The sequence below is a fragment of the Camelus bactrianus genome, chromosome 17, assembly GCF_048773025.1.
Source record: "Camelus bactrianus isolate YW-2024 breed Bactrian camel chromosome 17, ASM4877302v1, whole genome shotgun sequence".
Classification (NCBI taxonomy): domain Eukaryota; kingdom Metazoa; phylum Chordata; class Mammalia; order Artiodactyla; family Camelidae; genus Camelus; species Camelus bactrianus.
Genome location: NC_133555.1, coordinates 11,953,836 through 11,978,665, shown reverse-complemented (window position 1 = coordinate 11,978,665; position 24,830 = coordinate 11,953,836). Strand labels below are relative to the sequence as shown.

At 37.9% G+C, this 24,830-nt stretch overlaps 1 protein-coding gene across 3 annotated transcripts in view; it reads left to right on the top strand.

The window, feature by feature from the left end:
- Positions 1–24,830, top strand: part of CNTN4 (contactin 4) — an 814,349-nt gene that overhangs the window by 106,470 nt on the left and 683,049 nt on the right. For all 3 annotated transcript variants that reach the window (XM_074344450.1, XM_074344446.1, XM_074344447.1), the window contains exon 2: positions 23,151–23,191. The gene's annotated coding sequence lies outside the window, so the exon portion shown is untranslated. The remainder of the gene's footprint in view (positions 1–23,150; positions 23,192–24,830) is intronic.

The window sequence follows — 24,830 nt, the reverse complement described above, 5'->3', positions numbered from 1 at the left end:
ATTTCTCATGATGCTCGGGGTGGCTTATCAGATGGTCCTATAGCAATTCCAATTTTGCTTATCATTTTGAATCAACATGTGTCATCATGTTTTCTATGTTTAGGGATAGTAGGAAGCTGTGTGCTGTGATATGTGGGATGTGAGGAACATCAGTTAAGGAGAATGCTAGAGTTGAAGGTGTTAAATGTTTAAAGAAATGTTGAGACTTTGGGCTCAGTTGTCCCCTAGGTTTACCCAGGGCTTGGAGATACTAATTCTTAGCACATTTCCAGGAGGCAGATTTTATCTTCCGTAAATGCCTCAATGCATACAAATGGTGAGCTGGCACAGTGCTGATTTTTGTATGTCGAGCTTGAAAACAATAACTCTGAAGGAAGAAAGTTGGTGATTTATATTTCAACCAGTTCCTTACTTGGGACAGTCGTCTGTCTTGACTATAGTTTAATACCTTTTGTAAGGCTCCAAAAATAAATATATGTGCCTAAGGTAGTTTTAAATTTTTGTAAGCCAATGATACAAAAAAAAAAAAAAAACCTCTAGAAGTGTACATGAACCAGAGAGTCTCTCAATGAACTAAACTTTATTTCCTTTATTTAAATTTTCTTTCTTCTTGCATGCCTTTATCAATTGTTACTGAAAAATGTTATGTGGCTTGGCTTTGCCCAAGTGTACTATTTGGATTACGTTGGATTTTTTAAGCTGTTGAATTATTTTTCTGCTTATTATTTTGAGGCCCCCCATTATCTATCGAAGTGTATATTAAACTACCTCTTGTAGAGTTTGAAGTTATTTTCCCCATATTTTAAAGTATACTCTCTTGGAATATTCTTTAATTTTGGCCCATATCAACAGTAAAAGATAATTTAAAAAATGGCTTTGTTTTGGTTTTAATTATGGGAAGGTAATTTATAATAACCTTATTTACTTATAATCATCATTCACGTTTCAGACTCTGACTTAAGCATTATTTATTATGGTTGTTTTGGGCTGGTCTTAAACTTTCATATAATCCCCAGTTAAAGATGGTGTTGTTCAGAAAAAAAGTTAATGGAATTTACTTTGTCAAATTCATACAGTGCTTCTTTTTATTTTCCTCTGATAACTTTCTTCTTACATCTGAGTTGTTTCAGAGTCTCATTCCGCTTCCTTTCCATCTACCAGGCCAATATCATTTTCACTGTTTTCAGGACACATGTTTAAATGTGTTGGTCAGTATTTCACTATTTGGTTTTGGATAAAAATAACTACTCATTTCTTCTTTTGTGCTCTTAGTCATAATATTTCCTTCATCTAGTACACTATTGATTTAGCTCAGGCTGCCTTAACAAAATACCATATACTGGGTTGCTTAAATACACATTTATTTCTCAGTTATGGAGGCTGGGAAGTCAAACATTAAGGTACCAACAGATTGAATTTCTGGTAGGAACCCTCTTCCTGCCTTCCAGATGGCCACCTTTTTTTTTCTTTGTTTCTCTCTCTCTCCGTCCCCTTATAAGGACACTAATCCCATCATAAAAGCCCTACTTAGAGAAGACTTCATCTAAACCTAACCACCTTCCAAAGGCCCTAGCTCCAGATACCATAACATTGGGGGTTAGGGCTTCAGCATATGAATTTTGGGGGATTCAAACATTCAGTTTGTAACAACTGTACTTCTCTCTTGTTTTCCTTTACCTCCCACCCAAATCCTACTCTAATTAAAGAAGTTTTCAAATCATACCTTCTTGGGTTTGATTTTCCTATTTGGAATTGCTGTGAAAACGTATCACTCTCTGCTATCTGTTAAGTGTTGGTGAGGATATTCTTACTTTCCCACTACAATAACAGCTACTAGAGGATGTGTCATTTCTGTAACCCACAAGGCATTTACCTTCTGTATCATATGTATTCAGGAATATTGAATACAAGTAATTAGAAAGTTTCTAGTCAAGCCATTGATCAAATATTTATATCTGCTAATGACAAGTGTTGATGGAGTGGAAAAATTGGAACCCTCCTACACTGCTGGTGGGAATGTAGTTTGGTGCAGCCATTATGGAAAAAAGTATGGAGATTCCTCAAAAAGCTAAAAATAGACTTACCCTATGATCCAGCAATCCCACTTCTGGGTGTATATCTGGAAGGAACTCTAATTTGAAAAGATGCATGCACCCCAGTGTTCATAGCAGCACTATATACAATATGCAGGACATGGAAGCAACCTAAATATCCATCAACAGAGGACTGAATAAAGAAGTTGTGGGAGGAGGGGGAGAAGATGGCGGAGTAGAAGGACGCTTGCAGGTCACCCTCTCCCACAAATACACCAAGACCCACATCTACAGACCCACTCAGCCAACCAGAGCACCTGCGGAACTCCGACAGAACATCGCCCTCTTCAAAAGATAAAGACGCCAAAAATCTGGTAGGAGAAAAGGAAAAAAGAAAGAACAAAAGGCAAAGCAGCGCGGGACGGGTCCCGCGGGGAGGGAGCGGCAAAGGAGGACTGGCGCGCGCTCGCTGGGTCTCCCCTCTCCAACTGAGAGGCCAGCGGGACGGAGGGGGAGCCTCCGAGGCTTGGATCTGTACAGAGCAGCCCTTGACTAACAGAACTAAGTTAAACGGGCACAGAGCGTCCCCCCGACACCCAGCCTGAGATGCGGCCGGCAGCGGCGGGCAGGGCCAGGCTGCCCAAGCCGGGCGGAGGACGGAAGTGGCTGCACGGAGGCAGCCCCGGGGGAACGCAAGGGGCTGCGCGCGGTGGCTGTGGGTGCACAGGGCAGAACAACCTGGGCCCTCCATAAAACAGCAAGGTTGATGTGCTCTCGGGGGAAGGGTGCACACCCCCATCTCTGAAAACCCGCGGAAAGTTTTCGGGGGAAGAGAGGCGGGGCTCAGGCACAGCCGCCGTATCCCCCGGCGCTGAGCACCCAGGCGGGGGCGGGGGCGAAACCTGCATCCGCACCGAAGGGCTTAGCAGCCTCAAAGGCCAGACTGAGACTGGCCTGCAGCCCGGGGCAGATAGGATCCTTCCATCCTGGTCCCTCAGAGAACTTGCTCCAGAAAGACAAACAAGGAGCTGGGTTTTGGCTCGGAGCAGGGACAGGTCTTCCCTGAGGCCACCTGCGGAGCGCTGACCAGGGCGGAGCGCGCAGCGGCACAGAGCAGCAGAGCTACCGGCAGCGCAGGTAGAGCGAGAGCGGCCCCCCCGCCTTTGGGGCAGGAACACAGCCCCTGACCGAGGTGCTGGGAGGGGGCACGACCCGCCCTCCTACCCGGCCAGTCTGCAACATCTGACTGCGGCATCCAGAGGGGCAGCAACCCGCCCGCCCACAGCAGAGAGCTGCACCTGACCCAGTGTTAGGAGGAGGCGCGATCTGCTTGCCCACAGGTGCTGGGAGCAGCACAGAAGAGGGCGCCAACAGAGGGCCTCTGAAAACAGCAAGCTGAGCTTCCAAAACAGGACGAAGACAGAAAGACTTCACATTAAAAGCACACAGACTCCAGGAGAACACGGACAAACCCCCCGCCCCTTTTTTTGTTAATCTGTTTTTACCTGTTCTATTTTCTATTACTCTCTTAATTTTTACTTCTTAATTCATTTCTATTTCTCTTGGGTTTTGATGTCCTGTTATTGATTAGACACAGGTTTCAAATACATCTATTCATCTCCCCCCCCCCTTTTTTTGTAAAGGTTTTAAAAGGACGTCTCAACCCGATTAATACTCTGCTTCAATTCGCTCTTCTATTATTCATTATACAGTGTTTTCAAACCCTCTTTCTCCCTTCTTTTAAAATTCTTTCTCTCTCTCTTATTTTTTTTTCTTTTTTCCCTAAGTTCTATTCCTAAATAGGCATCAGATAGATAAAATCCTTAAGGACCAAAATAAACAACTGATACTCCATAAACCACAGTGCCAGAGAGGTATGAGCAAGATGAAGCAGAAACACCTTTCCCAATTAAAAGAACAAGAGAAATCCCCTGAAAGAAAGATCAATGAAATAGGCATCGATAGCCTACTAGATCAAGATTTCAAAAAAGGAGTGATCGAATTGCTGAAGGAATTAAAAGAGATAGTGTTTAGAGATATAAAATATGTCAAAAATGAAATTGAAGCTATAAAGAAGAGCCAAGTAGAATGGGTAAACTCATTGACAGAGATGAGGAATGATCTAATAGCTGTGCAAAGCCGACTAGATAATGCAGAGGAACGAATTAGTGATCTAGAAGACAGGGCAATAGAAAGCACCCATTCAGAAGAACTGCAAGAGAAGCAAATAAAAAATAATGAAAATAGCATAAGGGACCTATGGGATAACATAAAGTGTCCCAATCTTCGCATAATAGGGGTCCCAGAAGGAGAAGAAAGATCAAAGGGGATTGAAAAGGTTTCTGAAGAAATCATGACTGAAAACTTCCCAAACTTAAAGAAGGAATCAGATATCCAAGTACAGGAAGCTCAGAGGGTCCCAAACAGGAAGAACCCAAATAGACCCACACCAAGACATATCATAATCAAGATGGCCAGAGTCAAGGATAAAGAAAGGATTCTAAAGGCAGCAAAAGAAAAGCAAAGAGTAAGTTACAAGGGAACCCCCATAAGGCTCTCAGCTGATTTCTCTACACAAACACTACAGGCCAGAAGGGAGTGGCAAGATATATTCAAAGCTCTGAATGAAAAAAAGATGCAGCCTAGGATCCTTTATCCAGCAAGGCTATCCTTGAGGATAGAAGGAGAAATCAAGAGTTTCACAGACAAAAAAAAAAAGCTGCAGGAGTTTAGCAACACTAAACCCATGCTAAAAGAAATATTGAAAGGGCTATTCTAAATAGAAAAGCAGCAGGATGCTACAGAAATGAGAAACTCACAACTGGAAAGGTGATAACTCATGAATTACAAATAAAGTAAACATGAAATTATAAAAGAAGACATACAAATCACTGAGAGTGGGAGAGGGAGGCAGGGAAATATAGAATATCTTTATCTTTCTTTTTTAAATTTTTTTAACAGTAGGATGGGTTTGAGATCATGTTACTATCAGTTTAATAAAAACAGTTATAGTAATTGGTTAATAGATTTACAAAAAAGGGTAACCACAAGCCAAAAATTTACAAAGGAGTCACAAAAATTAAATAAAATCCATGAAAATACAAAGGAAAATTACCAAACCACAAAAGGAAGAAGAAAGGAACAAAGAGGATATACCAATTCAACTGCAAAGATAAGTTCAAAATGGCAATAAACACACATCTATCATTAATTACTGTAAATGTTAATGGACTAAATGCTCCAGTCAAAAGACATAGAGTGGCAGACTGGATAATAAAGCAAGAACCTTCAATATGCTGCATACAAGAGACCCACTTTAGGGAGAAGGACACATACAGATTAAGAGTGAAAGGATGGAAAAGGATATTCCATGCAAATGGAAAAGCCATAAAAGCAGGTGTTGCAGTACTGATTTCAGACAAAATAGACTTTAAAACAAAGGCCATAAAGAAAGATAAACAAGGACGTTTTATAATGATTAAAGGAGTGATACATGATGAGGATATTACACTCGTTAATATATATGCACCCAATATAGGATCACCTAAGTACATACAAGAATTACTAACAGAGATAAAGGGGGATATTGATGGGAATACAATCATAGTTGGAGATTTTAACACTGCATTAACATCACTAGACAGATCTTCCAGACAGAAAATAAGCAAGGCAACAGAGAAATTAAATACTACAATAGAAAAACTAGATTTGGTGGATATTTTCAGAGCATTACACCCCCCAAAAATAGGATATATATTCTTTTCAAGTGCACATGGAACATTTTCCAGGATCGATCATGTACTTGGGCACAAAAGAAACCTCAACAATTTTAAGAAGATAGAAATTATCTCAAGCATCTTTACTGACCACAATGCCATGAAACTGGAAATCAACAACAGAGAAACAAAGGAGAAAAAAAGGAAAGCATGGAGATTAAACAATATGTTATTGAAAAAACAATGGATCAATGAGGAAATCAAAGCTGAAATTAAAAAATACCTTGAGACAAATGATAATGAAAGCACAACCACTCAAAACCTGTGGGACACAGCAAAGGCAGTGCTAAGAGGGAAGTTTATAGCGATACAGGCCTTCCTCAAAAAAGAAGAACAATCTCAAATAAACAATTTAACCCACCACCTGAATGAATTAGAAAAAGAAGAACAAAAAGCCCCAAAAAGCAGCAGAAGGAAGGAAATAATAAAGATCAGAGAGGAATTAAATACAATAGAGATTAACAAGACCATAGAAAAAATCAACCAAACCAAAAGCTGGTTTTTTGAAAAAGTAAATAAAATCGACAAACCTCTGGCCAAACTCACAAAGAAGAAAAAAGAGAGAGCACAAATTAGCAAAATAAGACAGGAAAATGGAGAAATTACAACAAACAAAATAGAAATACAGAATATCATACGAGAATATTATGAAAAACTATATGGAACCAAACTGGATAACGTAGAGGAGATGGACAAGTTTCTGGAAACATACTGCCCACCAAAACTGAATCAAGAAGTATCTGAACACTTGAACAATCCAATCACTAGAAAGGAAATAGAAATAGCAATTAAAAACCTCCCTACAAATAAAAGTCCAGGACCGGACGGCTTCACCGGGGAATTCTACCAAACATACAAAGAACTCATACCAGTCCTTCTCAAACTCTTCCAGACGATTGAAAAGGAGGAATACTCCCAAACTTATTCTCTGAAGCCACCATCACCCTGATACCAAAACCAGGCAAAGACACTACAAAAAAAAGAGAATTATAGGCCAATATCACTGATGAACATAGACACCAAAATCCTCACCAAAATTTTAGCAAATAGAATCCAACAACACATAAAAAAGATTATACATCATGACCAAGTAGGGTTCATCCCAGGGACACAAGGCTGGTTCAACATACGCAAATCAATCAATGTAATACATCACATCAACAAGAGAAAGGACGAAAACCACATGATCATCTCAATCGATGCAGAAAAAGCATTTGATAAAATTCAACACCCATTTATGATAAAAACTCTCGCCAAAGTGGGTATAGAGGGAACATATCTCAACATAATCAAAGCTATATATGACAAACCTACAGCCATCATAGTACTCAACGGTGAAAAACTCAAAAGCTTCCCACTAAAATCTGGGACAAGACAAGGATGCCCACTATCACCACTCCTATTCAACATAGTCCTGGAAGTCTTAGCCACAGCAGTCAGGCAAGAGAAAGAAATAAAAGGGATCCAAATTGGAAAAGAAGAGGTAAAAGTGTCATTATATGCTGATGACATGTTACTATATGTAGAAAACCCTAAAAGGTCCACACAAAAGCTACTAGAGCTGATTGAAGAATTCAGCAAGGTAGCAGGTTACAAAATTAACGTTCAAAAATCAGTTGCATTTCTTTACACTAACAATAAATCAACAGAAGAAGAAAGTAAAGAAACAATCCCCTTTAAAATAGCACCCAAAGTAATAAAATATCTGGGAATAAATCTAACCAAGGAGGTTAAAGAATTATACACAGAAAACTATAAACCATTGATGAAGGAAATTAAAGAAGACTTTAAAAAATGGAAAGATATTCCATGCTCTTGGATTGGAAGAATCAATATTGTTAAAATGGTCACACTGCCCAAGGCAATCTACAGATTTAATGCAATCCCTATCCAATTACCCAGGACATATTTCACAGAACTAGAACAAATCATAATAAAATTTATATGGAACCATCAAAGACCTAGAATTGCCAAAGCATTACTGAAGAGAAAGAAAGAGGCTGGAGGAATAACTCTCCCAGACTTCAGACAATACTATAGAGCTACAGTCATCAAGACAGCATGGTATTGGTACCAAAACAGACATATAGACCAATGGAACAGAATAGAGAGCCCAGAAATGAACCCACAAACTTTTGGTCAACTCATCTTCGACAAAGGAGGCAAGAATATACATTGGAATAAAGACAGTCTCTTCAGCAAATGGTGTTGGGAAAACTGGACAGCAGCGTGTAAAACAATGAAGCTAGAACACTCCCTTACACCATATACAAAAATCAACTCAAAATGGATTAAAGACTTAAACATAAGACAAGACACAATAAACCTCCTAGAGGAAAACATAGGCAAAACATTATCTGACATACATCTCAAAAATTTTCTCCTAGAAGAAATAAAAGCAAGAATAAACAAATGGGACCTAATGAAACTTACAAGCTCCTGCACAGCAAAGGAAACCAGAAGTAAAACAAGAAGAAAACCTACGGAATGGGAGAAAATTTTTGCAAGTGAAACCGACAAAGGCTTGATCTCCAGAATATATAAGCAGCTCATACGACTCAATAAGAAAAAAATAAACAACCCAATCCAAAAATGGGCAGAAGACCTAAACAAGCAATTCTCCAAGGAAGACATACAAATGATGAAAAAGCACATGAAAAAATGCTCAATATCACTAATTATCAGAGAAATGCAAATCAAAACTACAATGAGGTATCACCTCACACCAGTCAGAATGGCCGTCATTCAAAAATCCACAAATGACAAATGCTGGAGAGGCTGTGGAGAAAGGGGAACCCTCCTACACTGCTGGTGGGAATGCAGTTTGGTGCAGCCACTATGGAAAACAGTGTGGAGATTCCTCAAAAGACTAGGAATAGACTTACCATATGACCCAGGAATCCCACTCCTGGGCTTGTATCCAGAAGGAAATCTACTTCAGGATGACACCTGCACCCCAATGTTCATAGCAGCACTATTTACAATAGCCAAGACATGGAAACAGCCTAAATGTCCAACAACAGGTGACTGGATAAAGAAGAGGTGGTATATTTATACAATGGAATACTACTCAGCCATAAAAACCGACAACATAATGCCATTTGCAGCAACATGGATGCTCCTGGAGAATGTCATTCTAAGTGAAGTAAGCCAGAAAGAGAAAGAAAAATACCATATGAGATCACTCATATGTGGAATCTAAAAAACAAAAACAAAAACAAACAAACAAAAACAAAGCGTAAATACAGGACAGAAATAGACACACAGACAGAGAATACAGAGTTGTGGTTACCGGGGGGTGGAGGGTGGGAAGGGATAGCCTGGGATTTCAAAATTGTAGAATAGATAAACAAGATTACACTGTATAGCACAGGGAAATATACACAAAATGTTATGATAACTCACAGAGAAAAAAAATGTGACAATGAGTGTGTATATGTCTATGAATGACTGAAAAAATTGTGCTGAACACTGGAATTTGAGACATTGTAAAATGATTATAAATCAATAAAAAATGTTAAAAAAAAGAAGTTGTGGTTTATTTATACAATGGAATACTACTCAGCCATAAAAAAGAATAAAATAATGCCATTTGTAGCAACATGGATGGACCTGGAGGTCATCATTCTAAATGAAGTAAGCCAGAAAGAAAAAGAAAAATACCATATGGTATCATTCATATATGGAGTCTTAAAAAAAAAGTCACTAATGAATTCATCTATAAAACAGAAACATACTCACAGACATAGTAAACAATCTTATGGTTACTGAGGGGAAAGGGAGTGGGAAAGGATGAATTTGAGATTTGTGAATATTAACCGGTCTATATAAAATAGATAAGCAACAAGTTATAGTGTATTGCACAGGGAACTATATTTGCTGTCTTGTAACCTTTGATGAAAAAGAATATGAAAATGAATATATGTATGTATATGTATGACTGAAACATTATGCTGTACACCAGAAATAATTGACACATTGTAAACTGACTATACTTTAACAACAAAAAATGCTTGCTCAATCCAAAAAACCCCCACCACATTATGTATTTACAAATATATAAATAAAACTTCACATCTCCCAGAATATTGAACAGAAACCTGTCTGAGCCAGAGTCAGGCTTTCTGCAGAACCTTCTATATCAGCCATTGCTGGTCTTAAAAAAATATGCTTTCTGTAAAGAATGTTGAAGCTGAGGTGCATGGAATTCTTAAGACAGAGTTTTACTCTTATCATTTTCTTCTGTGCCAAACAAAAACTGGAGTTACCAGTGTTGTGTGGGTCCACAATGTTTATTCCTTTCCTTATTCCCTGAAAGCTACTTAAGGACTTCTAATCCAGTGTAAGGGGATCTGCTAGAAGCCCACTGTGATGACTGAGGTAGAGCATGGGGAGTCAAACAGCCTGAGCTCTAATACAGACTGTCTTTTTACCATATATGCCTATTCTTTCATTCTCTGCATGCAAATTTGGCTCCCATCCTCACTGCAAAACTGGGCTGTGTTTTGCCTCAGAGTTCCATGCTTTCTAAGCTCGAAGATTTCTTTAATATTAGGAATTAGTAGGTCCTGAGAACTCTGACCAATAGGGGATGAACAACCAGTAAATAGATAACTGCCCTGGTCTGTGTTTTGAGTGGAAAACATTGAAGTTCATTTCACACTGTACCACGGTAGGACTGACTCCTGCTGGGCCATGATGGTAACCAATTTAATAACACACCCTTGGATTAGTTTTCCATCCATCCTTTTTCCACACCAAGCCATCCATCTGCCCCCCTACAAGTGGTCCTTCGGTTTCCGGGATCTCTCCTAAAACTAAACCACTTGTCTGTAACCTTGTCTCATGTCGGTTTCCAGGGCTCTCAAGCTAGGACATTGTCTGACCCTTAGAACTTACAAGTTCCTGGATGAGTTACTTAGTGTCTATAACTCAGTTACTTCATATACATAAAATAATCATTGCTTCCTGTGTAGGAAAGACTTAATACAGCAGCTCTGAGACGACTATCCTAAGAGGCATGCTTTTGAGATTGGCCCTTGGCTGACATCTGAGATCATGGCTGGTACTAACACAGTTTTTTTAATTGATTAGCGTTGCTTACTATGCCTAACTATCTGGGCAAATAATGTGGAGTATCCTGAACACCCGCTTTCTTCGAGTAGCATAGACTTCTGGTAATTCTATCAGAGGGTGACCTATGTGGCCAGCCCTCTTACAAACAAAACAGATGCTCAGTGCCCACACCCAGCCCCTAATCAGCTTCCCTGGATAGAAATACCGCACACGTGCTGATGCGTTTTCATTGCTGGGAAAGTGTGCACACTGTGTGAACCCCTCATGGGAGGGAGGGACCCCAGGGAAGCTGCATGTGGAGGACCCCAGACTCGGCCTGTGTCTTGTTTCTTTATTATCCAGCTGTGTATCCGTACTATCCCATTGTAATGCTTGTGATCTTAGCCAGAGGTGCAACTCAGATGCTGAGTCCTGTGAGTCTTCCTAGCAGGTCTTCAATTTTAGCAGTCGTCTTCGGGACCCCACCACACCTGCTGTGCTTATTTTGAAAACTAAATGAGATAATACGCAAGATTTTAGTATAATGCTTCTAACATCATCAGTGTCCAGTAAATCTTAAGATCAATACCAGGTAGCAGTTTGGGAATCCCAAGTTAATCAGACTGAGGGAGTGTACACATCACGGCAGAGTCTCAAGAGATAAAGGGATAGATGGGAATGAGAGGGACTGGAGTTGAAATTTAACTTGGAAATGCTCCATGCGTTTGCTTTAAAACACCAGTCCTCTTCCCCCATCTTTGCACAGCCAGTAGGAAATGTAAACTACCAGCTACTGACTTTTCCTCTTCTTGCCAACACAGACCTCCTGTCCAAACACTCCATTTAATGCCATTGACTTGAACTTTTTCTTTACCTTTCTGAGCTGACACCTTTTCCCATTTGCAGTGACCTTCCTGTCCCATCCGCATGCCCACTTCTGACCATGTGTCCTGAACTGGCTCAAGCCCTCTCTCTGGGAAATTACCAGAGTGCTCAAATCCTAGGGGCCTCTCCTTTCAGGAAACAAGGTGCTGTAGCTTAAAATCATGAATATGAGTATGGAGATTGGGACTGTGCACTAAAGGCTTTGTCTCTAATTTTAAGGCTTTGAGCAAGTTACTTCAATTCCCCAGTCTCTGTTTGGTCATGTATGATACTGAGATAATAGTTATGTTTTTTGTTTGTGTGCTTGTGTGTTTATTTGCTGGTCTAGGGTGGGATGGAGGCACACAATAAATTATGCTGGTAAAAACACGGTGTAGACACTAAAGCCCTGCACCCATGTTTGCTTTTTGAGCTCCTACTTCGAGCTCCTTGAAGATGTGGGCTGACGTTCCCTATGGTAGTTAGCAAAGCGATAGGCTGCTCAATGGGGCTCAGTCAAGAAATCTTGGTAAGTTTATTGATGAGGACCTGGGAGTTTGGAAACAACAGGTCATAGGGATATTGAGAAGAGAAGAAAGCACTGGGTTGAGAGTAATCACTTTACATACAGAGCAGGAGCTAATGAAGTGGCCATTTTCAGGATTATTATAGTGGAGTCAAGTCTTTACTGCTGGTTGAAGTTTCCTTCATTGTTAGGTGCATTAGAAATAAGTGCCCTATTGCCCTGCAATACTGTTGTTAATTATGTCAGACATTGGTTATATTTGAGATAAAACAACCCTTAGATTTCCATTTCACCTTTATCATTGGCAAACATTTATCGTGAATGGGAATATTAAGTTCTTGAGATTTTTTTTTTCTCATTGAGATATGAAAAGAGCATTAGAGTAGTGACCTATCAAAATGCACTATTATAAAGAAAGGGCAATATAGGGTATTATTCTATAATAACTTTTTAGCCATTGCTTTATTTAACAAACATTTACATACTACTTACTTTGTGTCAGACAATATTTTAAAAACCTTATACATACGATTTTAATCCTTCTAACATTCTGGCTATGATCATTATTTTACGGACAAAGAAGCTCAGGCATACAATAAGTGAATTGTTTAAGATCACACAGATAGATAAATGTCGGACTTTACGAAACCAGTCAGTCTGGCTCTGTGGCATGTATTCTTAATCCTTATTCTCCACTGCCTCCCATTATTCTCTGTGTACTTAACTATCTGTAGATATGGGCTTCCATGGCAATGTTGCTACTGTATTAATTGTTTAGGGGCCAGTGTGGTGTCATAACTCAGGAAACAAAACAGAATCAGAAACCTATTCTGAGGATTTGCAAACTTAGTTCTCACTTATCTTTGCATTCCTTAAATTTCGACTTTTCATTGTAGTTAGATTCAACAAGGTAAGTAAGTCAGTGGATGATAAAGTGTTGATAGACCAGGAATGCCTGGTAAATCTGTCTAAACTCTTTAGGTTAATGTCATGAGAGCAACTAACATGAACCTCAGTAGCACGTCCTTTGGTGCAGTTGTCGGTCAGCTTAATTGTCTCAACATAGCTGGCCTGATACTCAGTCTTTTGTTCACTTTGCATATAATCCAGTATTAAAAGCATATGATACAGAAGGATAAAAGACTATGCCTCACTTTACTTATTCAACTAAATTATTATGCCTTGACCTTTTGACCAAATCAAATTGATCTCTCTCCCCGCACTACCGCCCATTTTAATACTGCAGCACAGATTTAATGGATTGGGAGCCTGTGAGTAAGTAATAAGAACACGGAGAAGAGTGGCCAACATGATTAAGATTTTATTTGTGGTGTGATTCCATTATAATTAACATTATGTAACCGGAGAAATACGGTGTTTTCACCTCTTCCTGGCAGATGTTTTTAAGTCAGTGGCAGAAAAGAGATTAAATAGTAAATGAAGACCTATTTATTGAAATTGTTTTTGTATCTTGTATTGTTGGATTCGTTTGTTTGTTTCACAAACCGCAGTTAATTTAGGAAGATAAGCAACATGTTTAACAAGCACTCTAAATAAATTTGTTTGCAGTGCTTAGAAGTACCATAGTTGAACTTTAGAGAGAAAATACTATGAAAAGATCTGTAAAGTGGAAGGTGTTTAAATTGTGAAAATGGAGTATTTTTTTCTTCCAAAAATATTCAACAGAATTTAAAGTTAACGAAATGGGAATAACATGGTTTTGTATTTAGAGAAAAGCATTTCTGGTTTGTTACAAGTAATTTTTTTTCCAAAAAAAAAAAAAAAAAGGCCAATTAATTATATAATCACTTTATAAACTTGGATCAGAGACTTCTGGCCAAAGGATTGGCAATCTGTGGCCAAATTAGTCAAATCTGGTTCTCCACTTCTTTCTGTCTCCCACAAACTAAGAATGTTTTTTATATTTTTAGATGGATGAAAAAAATCAAAAGAATAGTAATTCATGACATGTGAAAAGTACATGACATTCGAATTTCAGTGTCTGTGAATACAGTTTTATTGGCACACAATCACATTCATCTGTGCTTAGATTGTCTATGACTAACTTCATGTTATAACAGCAGAGTTGGGTAGTTCTGAGACAGATACGGCCTGTAAGGCTGAAAATAGACCTTGACGAAAAACTTTGCAGACCCCTGCCCTAGCCAATAAAGAAAATAAAGCATCAGTAGTAGTAAGAGTGTGATTTCTAATATGACTGCAGCTTAGATATAATACCTCCATTTTACAGATCAAGACACTGAGGCTCTGATTATTAAATCATTTACTTGGTTAGAACTGGGTTTTGAGGGCAGCATTTAACTATAACAACTTGTATATGAATGACCAGAACTTAAAACCTATTTAAAAATAACATTGTAAGTATATTTTAAGCCTTTTGAAAATGGGTTGTGTCTTCTGTTATGATCCAATTAATAGTTTTTAAACAGGATGTGGTTGATTTGAAAGCAATCATTCCAGGGTTCAGAACTTTTGACAAGCCGTATTCACTTATAGCTGTCTGTGAAAGGCAGGTTGGTACTCTGGTTTGATAATAGATAGCAGAGTTGCTTTTCTGTGTCCATGTGGATCTTGCTGTCTATAAAAATGATTACAGGTTGGTGCAACTTTTATTCTGAGAACTCTAATACACTAGTCTTGGGGAATTGGCTCGTAGGGCCTTTCTGTGGAAATCCTTGCTGCTCACTCATTTATTGTAGACAAAAATAAATTGGCCAAAGTGTTGGCTGTCCATGGTAAGAGCTTATGGAGCTAGGTTTATGGAAGGAGGCAAGAAATTACTGATTTAAAAAAAAAAAATCTTCTCTCCATCCCTTGTTGAACTCAAGGGTCATGGTAAATGGTTGTTGCATTAGGAGGTGATGATGTTGAATTTTGTGTGTTATTAAAAGATGGTTTAAGAGGAGATCCATTTAATAGAGTTCTTAGGCTAACTTGGAGCCCAGTAGTAGAGCGGACCATTGTTTCTTCAAGAGATTTTTTGAAATTCATTGTTGAAGGACTAATTAAATGAAACATGGTAAAACTAAATTTTTGTTCACAGAAATGCTTAGCCTTCTTGAAGGGATTCTTAAAAATACCCATTCCAGTAGACTTCCTTCGATATACCCCATAGAGGACAATCCAAATAATGCCTTGAGGGCAGAGCCTGTCATAGAATATCTTGAATATCAAGAACAATAACTTCCTAATAGTAAATATCATTATGAACATTTACTGAACACTACATGCCTAGAATTGTGCTGATTTTTTTTACAATTAATACCTCATTCAGTTGTCTAAAAACCTGCTTGTCTTAATAATTTATACCAATATTAAGGGTTTACAGAGCCATATGATACAGAGTGGCTGAAATGAACACTCAGGTATCCCTAATGCCAAAGCGTGATCTTTCTCCCTCTGCTGGTTGCCGGGTGTGCTCCACATGTGTGAGTGAATGCATGAGTACATGGAAGAGTCAGTTAATCAGAAATACATCGTCATGGGATTTGAAGCTGTTTTTAATCTAAAGATTTTTTTTACTCTTAATTCTAGTACTATGATTGTGATTAAGATTAAGCTTTTGCAGAGATCCACACCCCATTTACTTGCTTTGAAAAAGAATTTTTATAGAACAATCCAAGTTATGAGTTATGATTGAACAAATTAGGTCAGCTGCCCCTCCCCCTGCACAGCCGTGTGATTGGCAGCAGAGTTGTGGTATTTCTGCTCCAATTTACATGGATTACAAAGGATCAGTTGTTCCATATGCCATTTGTTAAGATAAAAGTAAATGTTAATACCCTTTCAAGTGCCATGGTGTGCACGACTTGAAGAGTTCTCCTATGTACCTTAAACAATTTTCACAGCAGTGCTGACGGCTAGAAAGACAGGCATTTTATAATTGAGAAAAAGAACTCAGAGGATTTAAGTAATTTCTCCAGGTAACCCAGCTGGACACTCAAGCCTTCTGACTTCAACACCATGTTGGGTAGAGCCTTGTTTTAAGGGGGAAGATCTGGATCCACATAATGGGAATGAGCCAGTTTTTCCATCTTAGTGAAGATGAGACTGTGCAGATGTATGGGCTCTTCCCTTTTAGTGACTGACTTAGTTCGATCAAAACGCCAAGTGCACACAAAGGAACGTTCTGCAGTGTCCAATGGAAATACAATGTGAGCCAAAAATAAAAGTACAGCTTATCTTGAAGTCACAGTAAAAAGGAGAGTGAAACTGGTGAAGTTCTATTAAATATATTGTGTTCAAAATATTATATCAGCATGTACCAGTGTCACAACAATTACGAATAAGATATTTTGCACTCATTTCATGCACTACCTCTTTTCTTATGAGCTTCATTACGAGAACTCAGTAGTGCTGTCTGGCTAGCAGCTACCATGTTGGACAGCAAAGCTCTAAACCCAGCTTTGCTGCTTAGGTGTGGAAAAACTGAGAGAAAAGGGAAGAAGTTTTCCTAATTCAGTCTTCTTACATCCCCATATTTTGTCATTCACATGATCTCCTTTATGTTAAAATGTAAATGTCTTTTCATATTTTTAACCTAACTGGCTAGTCATCTCACTGTTTGATATTCAATCATCTGATAAAGAGTTTCTATTCTCAAGAGTTCTCCGAGGAAGCCGCATATCTATGCAAGGAAATACATAAACATGACTCCAGTGATTGGAACAAAATTAGAAGATTCCTGAGGAAAAATTGCTGCTATAATTTAACAAATGCACCTCAGCAATAACTAAGGCCCGTGAGAAGCAAATTGGTTATTTTGGGTTAATGTCAAATGAATATGCTTTTACTTCGCATTTTTCTCTGTCATTCAGCTAAAATGAATGGTTGATAATGGTTAGAATGTAATTTAACTACAGAAAGAAATGAAAAATCCAGAAAATATTTTGCCTACTCTTTAACTCATTCAAGTAATTATGTCCTAATAAAATTATGGTAATTTTGATCCAGATGACAAGTTTTTTTTTGGTGTTTTTCCCTAGTCTTTTAGACCTTTATTAATCCAATATAAAACATTGCTATGAAATTCACATATATTTGTACACATATGTTGCTTTTTCCTGTCATTTCCCCAATTGGCAAGGCTTACCAGAGAGCATTTAAATATCATGTTCTATATACAGATAGGTATTGTATACACTTGTGCTTTTTTACATTAATGAATATGAGACTTTCCTCTGCTTGTCTGAAATTTTGTTGTATTTCAAAAAAAATGACTAAATGGTATCATGATCATCATCTAATAATCATTACATGAGCAACTACTCAGTTTGATCAGAGCTTACCATTAATACTAGTACACTGTGAGTTCTGTTCTGTACATGCATCATTTCATTTAATCTCCACCACAACCCTATGACGTAGATACTACAACCAGTAGCAGCTGCTCCGATGACTGTATTCCTAGACTTCATGTTTCTAGAGGAGGCATTTCTGATTTTTTTAAAAAAGCCTTTTTACTTTTTATAGATATTGGTAAATAACCCTTCACAGAAATTGTACCGATGGATCCACCCACTAAAAATGTATGTAAATCTCTGTTACACCATGCTCTGTCAACACAGGGTAGAACTTTTGATCTTTACGATTTGGTAGGTGGAAAACATGACCTGTGAAATACTTTTGTTTTCGTTTGTGTTTTCTCTTGTAACTGAGATCAAGCCCTTTCCATAGCTGCCATCACCCTCCATGTCTGAAAACACCCTTCCAGGGAATTAACAATTTTAAATGAAACAACTTTGTGGGTGGAAAGTCATAATAAAAATTGAATTGAGGGAGAGATGCAGGGGCTTTTTGACCTTGCTAGATAGACTCTACTTTTATGCAATACCCCATTCGCCTTTCTGAGGTGGTTTGAGCCCTTTAGCTATAAATCTGTTTGCACACTAAGGAATTGGTTAATGTAGTTAGGAGCATTCAAACCATTGAAGAATGGCTGATAACTCTAGTCACTATCATATTTTTAAACTAAATGGGGGTCAGACTGAACTGTTTTGAGCTATGACATTTATTAAACATATGCCCACAGACACCCCAAAGGGAGGCTAACAATCGATGTGCTTTTGTTTTTACATACCAGATTCTTAAACTGATCCAGGACTGAAATCCACTGTAGACTCTTCACTCAATAAAATCATAAGAATATTGAGTATTTCATTGTCAGTAGATGGCATTCTCTAGCAGAAACATACTTTATACCTTCACCTCGTGGCCTCCACGTAACATTTTAAGTGGTGGATTAAAAAGCTTTTGCCTCTTTTTTTTTTTTTTTTTCAATCTTCTGATATATTCTACATTCTCCCTCATGGCTATAGGTAGTATCATGTAGACAGCTTTTCTGAACGGGGCCCGTGCAATTCAATGTGTAGTGCTTGACTTTGAATAATATTGCTTAAAGATTGTCCGCAGTGATTGAGGACGGGAATGGACGGTGTGGGAAGTGAATTCCATTGAGCATCTTCAGACCGTTTTCTGGGAGCTTATTTCATTGTTGTCTGTGATACACCATTTAACAAAGCAGCAGTATGATGGAGTCCTCCTAGCCATCACAGTGATTAACTCTTACAGAGACTTGACTGTCGTCTAGCTCACCCCTCTAATTTTGCAGCTGAAGAAGCTCGTTAGAGAAATGACTTTGCTAAGAAATTTAATGAAAAAGTCAGTCAGAACCTTGGTTTGAGCCCAGTGAGTTCTCTTTTCTCAAAATGATCCACGCCCTGTTCGAACAAGAAGATGAATGCACAGCAAAAGGTAAAACAAAAGACAGTTACCTGGAACATCATCTACCTTGTATAATTAGTGTTGGCAGTATTTCCTCACTTACCATTCATATGATTTATTGCTCCGTTAAGTATCATATAGGGCCTTCCTTGTTTTCAAATGATAATTTGCCAGGTAGCTTTTGGATTCTGAAATGACAGCCTACTTTTGGGCAAGAAAACCAGTAACGGATAAATATTAAGAAGTCTTCATTGCATCAAGCTAAGAGTTACAAACTTGATCAGCCTGTGGACTCTCTCTCCTTACCACATTTGTATACAAAACCACTTACACATGTGCCTCTGTTCCAGACACTGGACCAAGAAATCTTTGACAGGGGTTTATGTTAACATACGTGATAGGAAAATTCATTAAATGCCCTTTTATGTAGCTGACAAGGTTGGGTATAACACCTAGAGTTAGAAAGAAAGAAAACTATTTCCTTTAGCGTGAGGCAGCTGTGTTGATTGCCTTTGTCGTAAATGTATTTCAGTCCTCATCAGTTACTCCAGAAGAAGTGTTACCATTTTATCAGGTGACCTTCACAAAAAGCATACTGCTCTTATCTTTTTTTTTCTCTTCTATTCTCTTGGTCACTGAGTAGCACCTGTCTCTCTCCCAGAGAAGCATGTGATTGCATTTTCAGTATTACTTCAGTCAGAAGATTCAAGTTTATGCTAATTTGGAGAACAGTTACTTGTCTTTCTTGTTGCTTGAAGCCTTGACCAAATCTGTTCACTTGCTTTGAACAGTATTGCTCTGATTTTATTTTATCTTGGGCAGAGGCCATGGATATTTGGAAAAATTGAGTTCTTATTTATCTAGGCTTATCTATGACATTGGTAAGATCTTCTATCTTAGAGCTCGCTCAGAACAAACAAAAAACACAGTGGCCAAGAAGGTCCATAAGTCTGTACACTTCTGAAACAAACATGATCTATTTTTCCCTCTTCTACATGCGTTTTGAATAGAGTTGGAACGGATGATTATTGAGAACTGCATGAAATTTAATGATGCTAACATTATCAATTTGTACGTTTATCCAGGTGTGAAGAGATGTGTGTAACAGGATAACATGAAAGCTATTTAGGTTAAGCAGTTTATTAATGTAAAAGCTAACTTTGGTGCAGTCACAAACACAGAACCCCAAATAAACATCTAGGAAGGAGATGTCTCAGCCTGTGTTTCAGCATGCTGCAGTAAATATTTAAAAGAAATCTGTCCAGATTTGAAGAAATTAAATCTATTCTGTATTGTTTTATTTTTCTAACTTTAAAAAATTAATTCTTGTCATTGTTTTTATGAGTTTTTGAGCCTTTTTATACATGCTTAAAATAATAGATTTTCCCAATACAAATTTCGTAGTCCTTTAACGTAACATTGTGGGGAGTGTTGTTATCCTACATGATAAAGTAAGTGCATGATGTATTAATGTTGCTACACTGGCTGGAGAACTAGATTTCAATAAAATGCTCTCCCTAGACTTTAAATTTTGACATTTGAGAAGTCCCAGGAGCATCTAGTACGGTGCATCTTCTTGGACCAGTTCATTTTTTTTTTTTAACTGTTGCATACAACCGCTCAACATGCAGGTTTTCAGTGACCCCCGTGGCAGAGGTGTTGCTCCAAGTGCTGGAATACAAACACTGAGCACCATCCTGTTTCAAGGCACATGTGGTTTAGTTAAAGCAGGTGTGTCAGTGAGCAGGTCTAAAATTTAGTGCAGAAAAATGTTGTGTCAGGAGATGCAGAGAAGAGCCTTCTGCGGTCAGTGGGGAGAGGCTCCAAAGTTGAGGTTCGTGGAGTTGAGTTTGAGGGATATTAAGTGAGTGCTCTTGTAGGTAGGAGGTAGTGTGAATTGCCCACAGTATTGTGAAAATGCTGTGTGGAATCACCATCAACGGCATGAAGTTACAAGATGGTCTCAGTGGCAGAAGTTGTAAGGTTTACATCATCTGGATCCTTGCCAAGGCTTTGTCATTTAGCAGGAAGTACACAGGAGTTGGAGATAGGATGTCTCACTCTGCTGCTTATTAGCAGTACAACCACACGCCACATACTGAACCTTGCTTACCTACTTTCTTATCTCTCAACCATAGATGATACCAGTAGGTACTCAATAAATGTTTGACTTCGTGTTCAAAGGAGATTATAAATCTGGAAGCATGTGGCAAATGGGAAAGGTTTATAAAATGTAACTTCTTTTGTTCTATACATATTTATTCCACACCTGTTATAGTCCATTCACTAAATTATGGTGAGGAGTAATTAACTTGGTATTGTTTAGTCTTAAAAAGCATTTACCATTTTATAAAGGTCATTACTGTACCCCATACCTTTTGTTTTGGCGCTTCGGAATAATCTAATAATTTTAAATACTTTCCTCAGCAATACAACCTGCTCACGTTCCATTTGTACCAACATGCCTTGGTCTGAATGGAATTTACAAAAGATAGACCCCAAACCATCATTTTCATTCATTTATTCATTTTAATCTCCTTGACTACTACATTGGGTGTCAGGCTCTATGCTGGGCACCAGGAATATGCAACATAGATGCCACCCTCATTTAGTTGAGAGTAAGTGAGGGCTGCGGTCATAAATCACATAATCACAGACGGTCTGTGATACTTGCTTTAAAGAAGCAAATGTTGTCCTGTGAATAGTGTATTATGAGGACCTGACTTAGGGTGTGACAGGAGTTTTCTTTTAGAAAATGAAGTTTGAATGGGAATCCACAGAATGAGTAAGTGGAAATGGGTTAAAGGAAAGAACATACGAGAACATACTATGTATAAACGCCCTGCAGGGGGAAAGAACATGGCATATTTCCAGAACTGAAAGCACTTGAATATATCTGGAGTGCAGAGAGCAGAGTGGAGGATGGTGGGAAGTGAGTTACTGGGAATATTGGGCAAAGACTAGATGACAAAGGGTCTTTAGACCAGTTAAAGCATTTGGTTTTATTTTCATGACAAGTGGGAAGACACTGAAGTATCTTAAGAGGGTTTGAGCGGTAGGAGTGATTGTATCAGCAATAGATAGGGAAGGCACAGGTGAAGTCCAGAGTGAATGCAGGGAGAGTGTGCTCACTGCCATTGCAGGTGAGAGAGATCAGGGTAAGTCGGGGGAGCTGGTGACAGAAGTGGAAAGATGTGCGTGAAGTAAATGGTCTAGATTACTGGTGGATCGTCTATTTATGAGAGATGAGAAAGAGTCTCTTTGGCTTGTGAAACTACAAATTGTGGTGGTGCCCTTCACTGTGAACCCTGGAAGTGGACCATTCAGTGGCGAGAGAGAATTTGTATAAGGAGTCATGTGTTTGTATTCAGATACATCGAGTTTGACATCCCTTTAGAGTAGCCAAATAGAGATGTCGGGTAACCAGCTGGCTGCATGGATCTGGAGCTCAAAAAAGAAAGAAGACAAAATATAGAACTCACAGAAATGTAAATAAATATGTGTGTCAAGTCCAAACTGTCATCAGCATCACCTGGGGTTTAAATTTAGAAAGATGTTGTGTATATTTTTGGAGGGTAAGAAAAGAAAGTATTTGTAAAACTTGTGTAGCCCTGCAACTATTTAAAATTTTTATAATTGTTGCACAGTTTGTCTTAATTTTGTGCGTTAGATTTCAAGTTTTAAAAAGTGTATTCTGATCTAAAGTTTTGGCAGTGATTTTAAAGAAATGAGAAGGGAATTGTGTTCATGTGGTTTATAAGGAATGAATATTAATTGTTCTTGATAATCTTACAAATGTATCCCTTAATTTCAAATGAGATAGAGTTTTGACTTGCATATGAAAATCAAATACTTAGTTTTGCTTTTTTGAACACACTTCAGTATTGATATCCCTTTCTCATTTCAGATATTTAGATATACATCAGCCTATTGGCCTTTTTATGGATTCACTGCAACAGTCTTCTTGCTCATCAGGGTAACTTCTTACACAGCTTAAGGAATATCTTGATAAAATCAGATTCTCTGTAATTCACTGAGGAAGACTTCTTTTAACATGACATACCATTGAGATTTTTCTAAAACCATTGATACCACAGACTTAAGAAAGTCTAGGTTTATGCTTTATTCTAAAATCCATTTTTTAATTTGCAGGTGATGTGCAGTTGAACTTGGGATGAATAACCTATTTTAAGGTATGTACCATTCTAGTATAAAAATATAGCTGTGCACCAGAAACTGACACATTATAAATTGACTATACTTCAATAAAAAAGTGAAAAAATAAAACAAAATAAACATGTATATGTGTAATATACATAATATATTTTATCTTTGAAGAATTGTGCACAAGTTTTGATCTTGATATTAACTGGGACTGCTTTTCCTTATAATATATTAATTTTTAATTATAGATTAAGTTAGTAACTCTGTCTTATGTAAATAAAATATACAGAAAACAGTAACAATGGATTTTATATTAAACCATAAGATAGTAGGTGATTTTCAATGTAATATGCAGTCCTCAAAGTTCATTTGCAAATAACATTTTATTGTTAAATCTCATTTACAAATGCATTTTAAAATTGTACACTTTTCAAAGGAGGAAAGTTAACTATCTGAAATTTATTATCTGAATAGCTAAATATAATATGCAATGGATTTATAAATTTTCCTGCAGGTGTTTATTCAGCTGTAAATCTTTGTTTTTTATGAAATTTATATTTTTGCTGTATTAAATTCTAATATTACCAAGATCTGCATTTTTTAACACAACTCTGTAAACGTTATTTTATATGTTGTCCTGTTTAGTGATCAGTTGGCTCTGAATGTAATAGAAAAATACTCAATAATCATCTTCTTGATTATTTAACCCAATACCTCTCTATTTTGTATAAAGTTCTCTGTCTTTATTCCTTCTGGTTTAGTGCATACCTCATATACTGGAGAATTATCAGTTTGCTTGTGGTAGCAATTTGTACTTTGGTAATTCTGTGATAATAATGTGATTTGGATTTGGTTACCCAGTTGCAAGTAATCCTGTGGCATTACAGAGTTTAATTTATGGGGAAGATCTTTAGACTTAAGGATTACTGACCATTTAGGAATGATTAATTAATCAGTATAAAATTGAGTCTTAACTGTATTAATGCCTGCCTAAGCTACACACAGATACGTGCACAGACACATGTAGCACTCAATCTCATGGCAAAAATGACCAAATTACAGCAAAGGGAAAGGTGCCCCATGACATCGGGCCATCACAGAAAGCAGTGAGCCAGGGGTTTCAGCGTCAAGTGTTTTGAGACCTTTCTTGCTCTCACAAGCTATGGGATCTTGAGCAATTCAGTTACCCTAAGATTCACTTTCCTCCTTCATATGGTTAGTGGACCAAATCACATGATTTCTTAGGTTCTTTCTTTCCGAAAATACTTTGATTTCTTCAAAAACTAAAGTTTAGAGGTGAATAGTGCCATATTGGTAAAACTGCTATGAATTAAAGAGGTGACAGGGTAAGGTAACTTCATTCAGTGGGATAAGACAGTAGAAAATTTCGATTGATTCTGAAATAGTCAGCAGTATTCTTGTTTATGTACCGAATTCTGGAGTTTGGGTGAATCTAGGAAGGCAGGCTTCCCTCTGTGCCCTTTCTTCCTACCTGAAAAGGAGATTAAGGATTGTCGCATTCTTAAAAATCTCTCATTTTGAAAGAATGCCTTATAACCTTGTTAGCTCAAGGTTATCTTTTATCTGGTTTCTCTTTTCCTGGTTAGGTTGAAAGCTGAAGAGCATTAAAATATCTATTTTCTTAGTGGTTTCCTTTTCTCAATTTGA